This window comes from Anoplolepis gracilipes, chromosome 10 (genome assembly GCF_047496725.1).
Source record: "Anoplolepis gracilipes chromosome 10, ASM4749672v1, whole genome shotgun sequence".
Classification (NCBI taxonomy): domain Eukaryota; kingdom Metazoa; phylum Arthropoda; class Insecta; order Hymenoptera; family Formicidae; genus Anoplolepis; species Anoplolepis gracilipes.
This window is the reverse complement of record NC_132979.1, coordinates 4,573,353-4,582,454: the sequence shown is the minus strand read 5'-3', so window position 1 is coordinate 4,582,454 and position 9,102 is coordinate 4,573,353.

Genomic DNA, 9,102 nt, shown 5'->3' with positions numbered 1-9,102 from the left:
TGTGGAAGGATTCCAAATAATAATAAGCACTCAATCACTTTTGACAGAGAGCATCGCAAATCTTACTGATATATTAACACTTTGTTATACTAATTATATCCTATAATTTTTCCATACAATTACCTACATTTGAATTCAGATCAGTAACATATTTTGCACGTGTTTCATTGGCGACATTCGGCGTCGAGCTTTAATAAGCAACGCCCGTCGCTTCGTTATGCTTTATTAACCATTTACGTTATCAGCCGGCCGACATTATATCACATTTTATCAGCTGCAAATATCGGTAAACGTTTGAGCTAAATTATCGCTAGCATGGTTCGATCAGCGATTCAAACGACGATTCCCGAATTTGCGTGACGTATACGCCAGACATGACGCGACTTTTCGTCTTTTACGCGTACGCGTTGTCTCACGTTACGATCACGTAACGTATAAAACGGGGGTGTAAACGAAAGAGGGGGATGACATGCGGGACGAGAGGATCCGTGGTTAACGCGCTCAACAAGAGAGGGAGAAGGGGGTGTAGGTCTCGTGTAGATACGCGGATATATCCTGGCTGCCGATGGTGCTCGCTGCACCTGATCCTAGTCGGCGAAATTGATGATATAATCCTCCATAACTCAGGATTACCGAGGAGGCCGGAGGCGTACAGCCTCGTGCAGAGAAAACGGCGGGAGGAGGGAACGCGGTTCGCGACTTGCACATCACCGTGTTACGCTACTAGTCGGCCGGACCTAGTCGAGCGAAATGCCCGAGGTTGACTTGTTCCACTGCGTGGAAGAATTAATTTCGGAGGACGGTTAATTGTGAGATTATAATCCCGAAGCAGATGTATTCGTCGTCTGTAGAATATTTATGTGTATATCAGCGAGACATTACGATTAAACTGTAACATTTAAAAAATATTTTTTCCTGGCTTTTTTGTATTTTTCTGAGGCGTATATAGACTTTTTGTTATTAATGGTTATTTCACCGACCTTTCCGAAATTCTCGTTAACGAATACGAAATTGACGATCCGCCAATTTTTAATGGTTCGTTAAAAGTAGAAGTGATTTAACAATCGTTAGCGCTAACGGACGTCGCTGAATAAAAAAAAATTGCATTTACAGGTTTTATTCAACCCCGGTTGATTCCATCGATCTCCTCTCGAGACAGTTAATGTCCGTTAAACCTTTGATTAGCGTAGTTATTTAATAGACAGGTTTAATATTGAGGGAAAAAATCCGATCAAAACCTCCGGCAAAATTTTGCGAGCCATTCTTTCTTCGTGCAAACTGAAAAACAATCGGTTACATACACAGAGTCACGTATATAATCGCAAAAATCACCTTAACACTATTTCACGTACACAATGACAGTAAATCGTATTCGCGCGCAAGAGCATTGCACCTTCTTTGATACAATAAATAATACGGAAAAAAGATTGAATGCGTCCAAATGTGGACGTTCATGTCGTCGGTAACAAAGTCCAAACGACAGTCCAAATGATACTCGACTGATCGAGGCATCATAAATATCGTTACCTCGCTCGTATATCTCCCGGCACAGGTACAATGCCCTAGCTCTCTTGACTATTCGATTTGTCTCATCGTTAATCAACAACCCCCAGAAGAGAGATACCGATGCTGTAATAATGCAGTTGACATTTTATGGTACGACCACGAGTTAAGATCTCATTAATTTCGCGAGTCTCGGAACACTTGAATTTTGCGTTATTATGAAATTTATGTAAGCAAATTAGACGCGCGATGAATCGTCGCTTTAACATAATTGTCAATCGCGATCTTTCGGTGCGCTAAAACGATTATTCTAATCTTTAAGAATGTCACGACGTATCGGATTGAAGAGGGTACCATTAGAAGTGGTAATCGTTTAAGAGCCGCCATAAAAAAAAAAAAAGACCGTTCATTTTCGACGCGACAGCGAGTATGAAGCACAGGCAGAAAAAATCCGTTGCTCAAACAAGCGAAACGTCGAAATTTACAGCCTTACATTTCGGATAAAGGGTGGCAGCTTTAAGCAGATTTGCAGGTGGGTGAACGAGAGAGAGAGAGAGAGAGAGAGAGAGAGAGAGAGAGAGAGAGAGAGAGAGAGAGAGAGAGAGAAAGACCGTCTGGTTTGTCTGGTGTTGGAGCTGTCGTGTAACGCGAACGTTAAAAAATTCATAAATACTACTCCTAGGTGCCATTGCGAATTGTCTGTGGCGGAAGAAAAAAGGTACGAACGAGCGCTCGTCTTGCAGTCTGGTACATCGCATAAATCGCATTTTACGAGATATATCCTGAATAGTGTACCGCCGCCTGGAAAAACGCGTTTGAAGATCGTCGCGCGTTTTTATGGAACTTTCAGAATTATTCAACGAATTTTTCTGGAAAACACTATACGCGAGATTCTGTGTCGCGGATCTATCATTCTATGTGTAATGTAATAATATCATTCCCTGTAAATAATCACAAATAATATTGATGTTAACATTGGATATTTACATGAAAATTATATCGTATGTCAAATAATTAGCATTAGTTAATTATTATATTAATCTGATAATTTATCACAACATAATATTCTCAGTTTTGCGATATAACATATGCAATTATATACCATAGTATCCATAGTATTTATATACAGAATGATCTACGTGTCGTTTTCTCTTGCGCGTGTTAATCTTGTTCGCTCTTGTAAAGTTCCGATTTGACGCAACTGCGCGCAAGATTTTCTGCGCATTTTTTCTTTAAACATGTACGAGCTGCATCGTAAGCTGAATAAGGGTATGGAGAAATTAGAATGGTAAGAACGCTCGTCACGATTCGCGATCTTTGCCGCGAAGAGTGCTCACGGCGCTCCCCTCGAGGATAAACGCAGCAGGCGCAAAATGCAAAATTCCCCTCGGTTCTTGCCTGCCGCGCTTGATCTCGGCGGAAAGCGGTGACAAAGTTGTCCCGATAATGTTTCTCGAGCTTCCTCCCCGCCGTTCTCTTTCACGGAGTGAAGTTCCGGCTCTCTAGTGCCACGCCTGGCACTCTTGCTCGGTATGTTAATTAACGGCATAAGCTTCCCTAGCCACGCAGCTTGCGAGGAGGCCCTTTATATAACTAATTAGCACGGGCGGTATTCAGATTATTTACTTCATTTGGCTCGGCTTAACTCCATCCAACGACAGCGCGCCCGCAGTACACCCTCTATCGCCGTCTCTCCCTCCCGATCCTCCCCGCCATCCCGTCTAGCGCTCCAGCAGTTTACAATATCCTAAACGATCACCGAACACCGTAGCCGCCGGCAACGCGCTCAAATTTTAATTGTCCTCGTTTGCTCGCGTCGTCAAATTTCCAAATGACGCGACGAGTCACCCGATCGCACCGCTCGTACGATATATATTACATCTCGCGCGCGTCCTTTGCTGTATCAATATCGCGGATTTTGCGCCAAAGCGCAATTAAGGCGTGTATAAAGAGAGAAAATATTCTGGAACCATCGTCTCTCGAATTAGAATCAGAGGGTAGAGACCAGGATTAACCGCGTGGTAGTAAACCCTCGCCGTCATCGATTACTGCGAATAATATAATTGTCCTTAGTGGCGGTTCGGGATACGCAAAGGGTGGTTTGTTAAAAAAATTAATTACTTTAAAATAAAAGTTAATCTCTTTAGCTTGGAAAGCGCACGCCCGTACGTACGCATACATCTGGACTAAACGAGGATAAAACAAACTTTACGAAGAGTTTGCAATTAAAGATGAAAATCGTATTAAAATGGACACATTGCAATGTTAATCGTTACATATCGTTTAAAGAGTTCATTATTTTGTATAATTATTATTTTCCGTCTCTATTTTGTTGAAGAGTCTATCTTTTAAGTTATTGTTTTCTCCAGGATACGCACATCCTTGCTTTATACCGATGAGATGTCGAAGATACGCCCGTACAACTATTGAGAGCGACATCGTTCGCGGCGAAGCATCGACGAAGCGTCCCGGCCATCGTTTCGCGACGACGATGTCGTGCAAGATTTTTAATTAATCGATCGAGACGCGAGCGTTGTGCCGTCGTCGTTTGCGGCGCGGCTGGTTCATTAGAGGCTCTTAATTAACTTGCGGCGCTCACGCGACTTCGCACAATGGATCGCGTCCGTGTATGCGTGTGGTGTGTATCTGCCTATACGTACGCGTGTGCGTGCACGCGCGCACACCAATACGCGTCTCAAGCTCTCTCTCGCGCCATTCAATTACATGTTAATAATATACACAGCGCCGAGTTACATTGGCTCGCTTCCATGCCGGAAACCCGCCGAATCGAATCCACTTTCACGTAAAATCGAGCTCGAGGTAATCTCGAAGCCGGCGCGCGAGCGCCGGTCGTGCATGCGCAGATCGATCGGTAATTACATATTCGCACGGTGAATGCTTCTTTATCGAGCGACAATGGAATTGATTCGCGACGGCCGCGTGCAATTAATTAGCGGTGACCGGCGCACACCGAGTGATTAGCACATACGTGGCTGACATTGCGCGCCCGCGACTATAATTGCGCGCTTGTATGATACGCGCACCGTAAAGAGCAGAAGTATTCCGATATGTGCGCGAGCTTTTGTGGCCGTTATTATTTCATTTTCAGCGAAAATCATCGATGCAACGACATAAACGACGTGAGAGAAAGAAAAAAAAAGAAATAAATGGACCTAAATATTTTTAATACGCCAAAAGTAAAAAGATTAATCTCTTTAAAATAGAGATAGAGCAACGACACTCTCGCAAACATTCTTATTTCTAACAACTACATTCGCAAGATAATATTAACGTTTCTTCAAGTCGTTAAATCACTGGTAAATCGCGTAGGTCAAGTTCGAGCTCCAACGACGACAAGCTTCAAAATCGTCGGATGCACGTGCGTAATGACAGTAATGTTAACGAGGCGCGAACTTTCGCAGTTAAACGTCAAAATTCTGTCGTTACGGACAATCGCACGAGGCGCGACGATGACGACGACGGCAAGTGACAAGCGGCAGCGAGAGACGCCGCGCTCCTATACGAAACGGCGATGAAAACGACCCCGAAACTAGCAGAAACTGGCAACATATGTTCAGACAGGGCGGCCGCGAATGCGCCAGCCATATATATTCGAGGACGACACCCACGGTGTTCCGGCGAGCTGGTTAACCGCACTCGTTAACCAGTTCGTTCCATAACGCGTTTACTCCATAATCTAAAATCCCGCACGCATCGAGTTCGCTGCTCGAGAGTCGCGTGCACGTCGTATTTTGCAAATTTTCACAAATTCTCATAACGGTAAATTAACGATAGATGAAATAAAATAGGAGACCAAGCGAACGCTTGAAAAAAGACATGCAATATAATTTGTCACGAATAGTCTAAAAAAATAAGTTTTAATATAGAATAAATTAATTCCTCAATTTTATCCAAGTTACGAGAAAATAAATCATTGTCGCTTCTAGATATATCTTTTGAAAGAAAGATACATCTGTTATCATTTTAAATTAGAGATATTTAATAAGAAGAAAAAAAAAAGGAGAGGGAAACGCGATGAGAGATCGATATTGCCGAATTGGTTTACTGTCGACTGAGCCGGTCGAAAGACTGGTTCAACAGCTCATAAAAGGGCGCGCGCGGAAAATATATGTCGACATTGAAAAGTTTGTTGAACAAGCCCGGCGACATGTTGCCAGGATAGCGCTATAACTTAACACCGCCGTCGATATGGGAAAGGACTTACCGACGGCAACGGCGGCGACGGCCGGGCGTCCCTTCTCCTTATCCTTATCCTATGACATCCAGTACGCTTCCGCTTCCTTTCACCCTCATCGTCCCTTTATATGGCGCGCCTACGAAACTTTGGGTCGCGCGGTACCTTCAGTTATATGTGCGAGCACAGAAACGGCGAAAATATGGCCATGCGATTTACGACTCCGTGTCTAAAACGCACGGTCCTCGAAAGGGTGCGGTGTTGATCTTCGTAAACGTCTTACGACTGCCTTTTTTGTTATGCCTTTACTTTTGTTGGCATATATTGCATTCACATATGCTACATTCTTTATATAATACGTATTATATTATGTTTACTTTACAAAGAATTTTAATTTTCAATTTTTTAAGATTTATTCTGCATATTTTTAAAGTCGCTGAGAATCAGTCTGCATTATATTTAAAGTTGTCTTAAATCTTGCTAAATCTCCCTCATCCATTTTATTCTATCTATTTTTCTTCATCCATTATAATAATTTCAAAATATTATATCAATCATATGTCAAATGATAAAATAATGTGTCTGAGAGAAGGAATTGTATTGTACTATTTCCATCGCTGTACTTTTAAAAGAGAGAGATATTAAAACACATATTTTTTAATATCTTTAAAATATTAAATATTCTAAAGAGATTACACGAGACGAGGAGAGAGAGAGAGAGAGAGAGAGAGAGAAATTTTCTAAATTTATTCTATGTTCTAACGGAGATCTATGAAACTTTTAAGCGCAATTTTCGAAAAGTAAAGAAGCACGAGAATGAATATTTAGCGAAGCGTTATCATTCACGAAAAATGCCACGAAAATGTACATCATAGAAAGCAAATGGCGCTCGCTGCAACTCCCTCATATCGCACGAATCCGTAACACCCTCTAGACAATTAAAAAATATTTCGCTTTCGAGATGCTTTTTCAACCGGTTTAATCTTTCGCGTCCTCTCGCGATGCGAACAGGCACCACATAGTTTTGTCCGCCCGAAGATGAACCGCACGTTCAACGCTGGAAACGAGTATTCCCAGTGTACGTGCAGCCCTGGCGGTGAGGCTGTAGACTAGGGTCGGTGCAATTAGGGGTATTAATTAGCGGGTACTTCATACCGTTCCTCCCTCTCCTCTTTCTGCTTCACCTTCGTCCCTCACTCTTCCTCGCCCCGCGCGTTCTCATCCCCGAATACAACCAGTCTCTCCCTCATCCTCTTTTACCCGCCGTTCCTCTCACTCTCTCCAACGACGACGTGTCTCTTTCTCTCGTGCACGCTCTAAAGTACACCGTCAGTGGTACGAGCCAATACGGACAAGAGGCATACATAGCTAATTACACGGTTTTATGTCATCGGACGCGCGGGGTTGGTATAGAAACACCCCGAGAAACTTGTGACGTCAGCGGACGCGCGGATGTGGAACGCGACACGAGGGGAGACGCGACCGACGTCGTCCGCGCCACGGCGCAGGATCGAAGATTCAGTTATTATCCTTTTTGCCGCTTTTATCTCACGTGAATACAAAAGCATAAGGGTAATTAGCCGTAGGAATATATCCGCGCGGCTACGAGTCACATTCGCGTCAACACGGCAGGGATGCTTTGAGATGCGTCGCAGTAATGTGTTATGTCAACGGCTTTAATCTCTCGACTATTGGATTCATAAATTGAATTCATAAAAAAATAATAAGATACAAAATCTCGTAACTTGCGCTTTATATTTTAATCAGAGATTTTTGGAGCAATTTGCACGTAGCTGATTTTTCTCCAATGAAAGTATCGAGATATTATCATTTAAGACAAATTTTTTTATTTTCAACGTTGTATTTTTATAACTGAAATTCAAAGAAAGGCTTCATGAGAACTCAAATTAATGATATCTCTTCATATAATCATTCTAAAATTTAGTTTGAAAAAAATCTTTTTCGTCTTGAATACTACTGATATACCGGAATATTTGTTTGCTTCAATTTAAAATTATCAGAGAAATTGTCATATATGCATCATCGTGAACAGTTAGATGAATCGTTGGCGATGAGCTTGAAGATGTTCTGCCCGCTTTATTTACGCGGCAATATCCGTTAAAAACCGCAAAGCTATCACAGCGTTTAATGTCCATGATTGGGGGTTAGATATTCATGTATTTAAATTTATTTATTGGCAGGATTTTTGCTCTCTCGAGGGTGACGGTGGGCGGAAAGCTGGACCGGGCTTTCACCCTTTCTGAGCTCTGTCCCCCTCCTCTCTCGCCATTCGGTCGACTGTTAAACCTTCGATGCTCCACAACCCCTTCTGGGTAATTTTCCCGTTTAAAGAGATCTCAGCCAATTACACGGGCTGTCCAACGGGCGTTGAATTTTAATCGGAAAAGAAAGAAAGCAGAGATCCTCCTTGCCGGCTCTTTACTCCCTTTCTCCTCGAGCTCGCCTAACGGATGATGGAGAAATCGCGACGCGTGCACAACTTTGTAGTAGCAATGCGCTACTTCGATCGTTTCGATGTTCAACGTCACGGCACGTCCTTGGAAAACGCGAAAGAAATGCTTCCGTTTTACAACTAAATAGTTAAAGATTCGATGCGTCATTCTGAAGTTGATGTAGGTCATAGGAAACTCGAGAATTTATTCGAAATTATTAGTTAAACAAGTTATCTCGTACTCCAGAGAACTCTACAATATAAACTTTTAACATTGAAAATTGCAAATGTCAAATTAAAATTTATTTTTACATTATCATCGTTTCTCTTGTCTATCTTTTCTTGGCATAATAAAATGATACAATTAGTTATAAACGACAAAAATAAAATATAAGACTGGTGACATATATAAATAATTATAATTAATCCATTAAATTCTAATAAGTATTGTTTAAAAATATGCAAATGTTATGCATGCCGTAATCAAGCAACGGGTGAGTTTTAAGAAGCTCTGGAAAACGAATTTCCCTTCATCGTGGCACGGGTGCTGCCACGTCACGGAGGAGCAACAAACTAGGTAGCCTCCCTCTTATCACCCTCCCGCAACCCCTCTAATCAATTTCCTAAAGTATCCACATACGATCACGATATCGTTTTCAAGATTGGATACATCTTTCGTATATTTAAATACTTGAATGAAAATCACGACATCAAATAATTATTTGCGTTGTCGATTGCATTATGGAAATGATGTTTCAAACATTATGCGTTACATTCTTGCGCATTTCAGATTGAAAAGTGAAATAAAATGCAGTGCATCTCTTTCTTCTTATCGTTTACGTAATCTATAGAAATGTTAAAAATACACATGTGACGTTGGCATTAATATATTAATAAAGTTCCTTCCGAGATACGTGCACGTGTGTTCGCATGATTCCAGTAATTGCGCCTT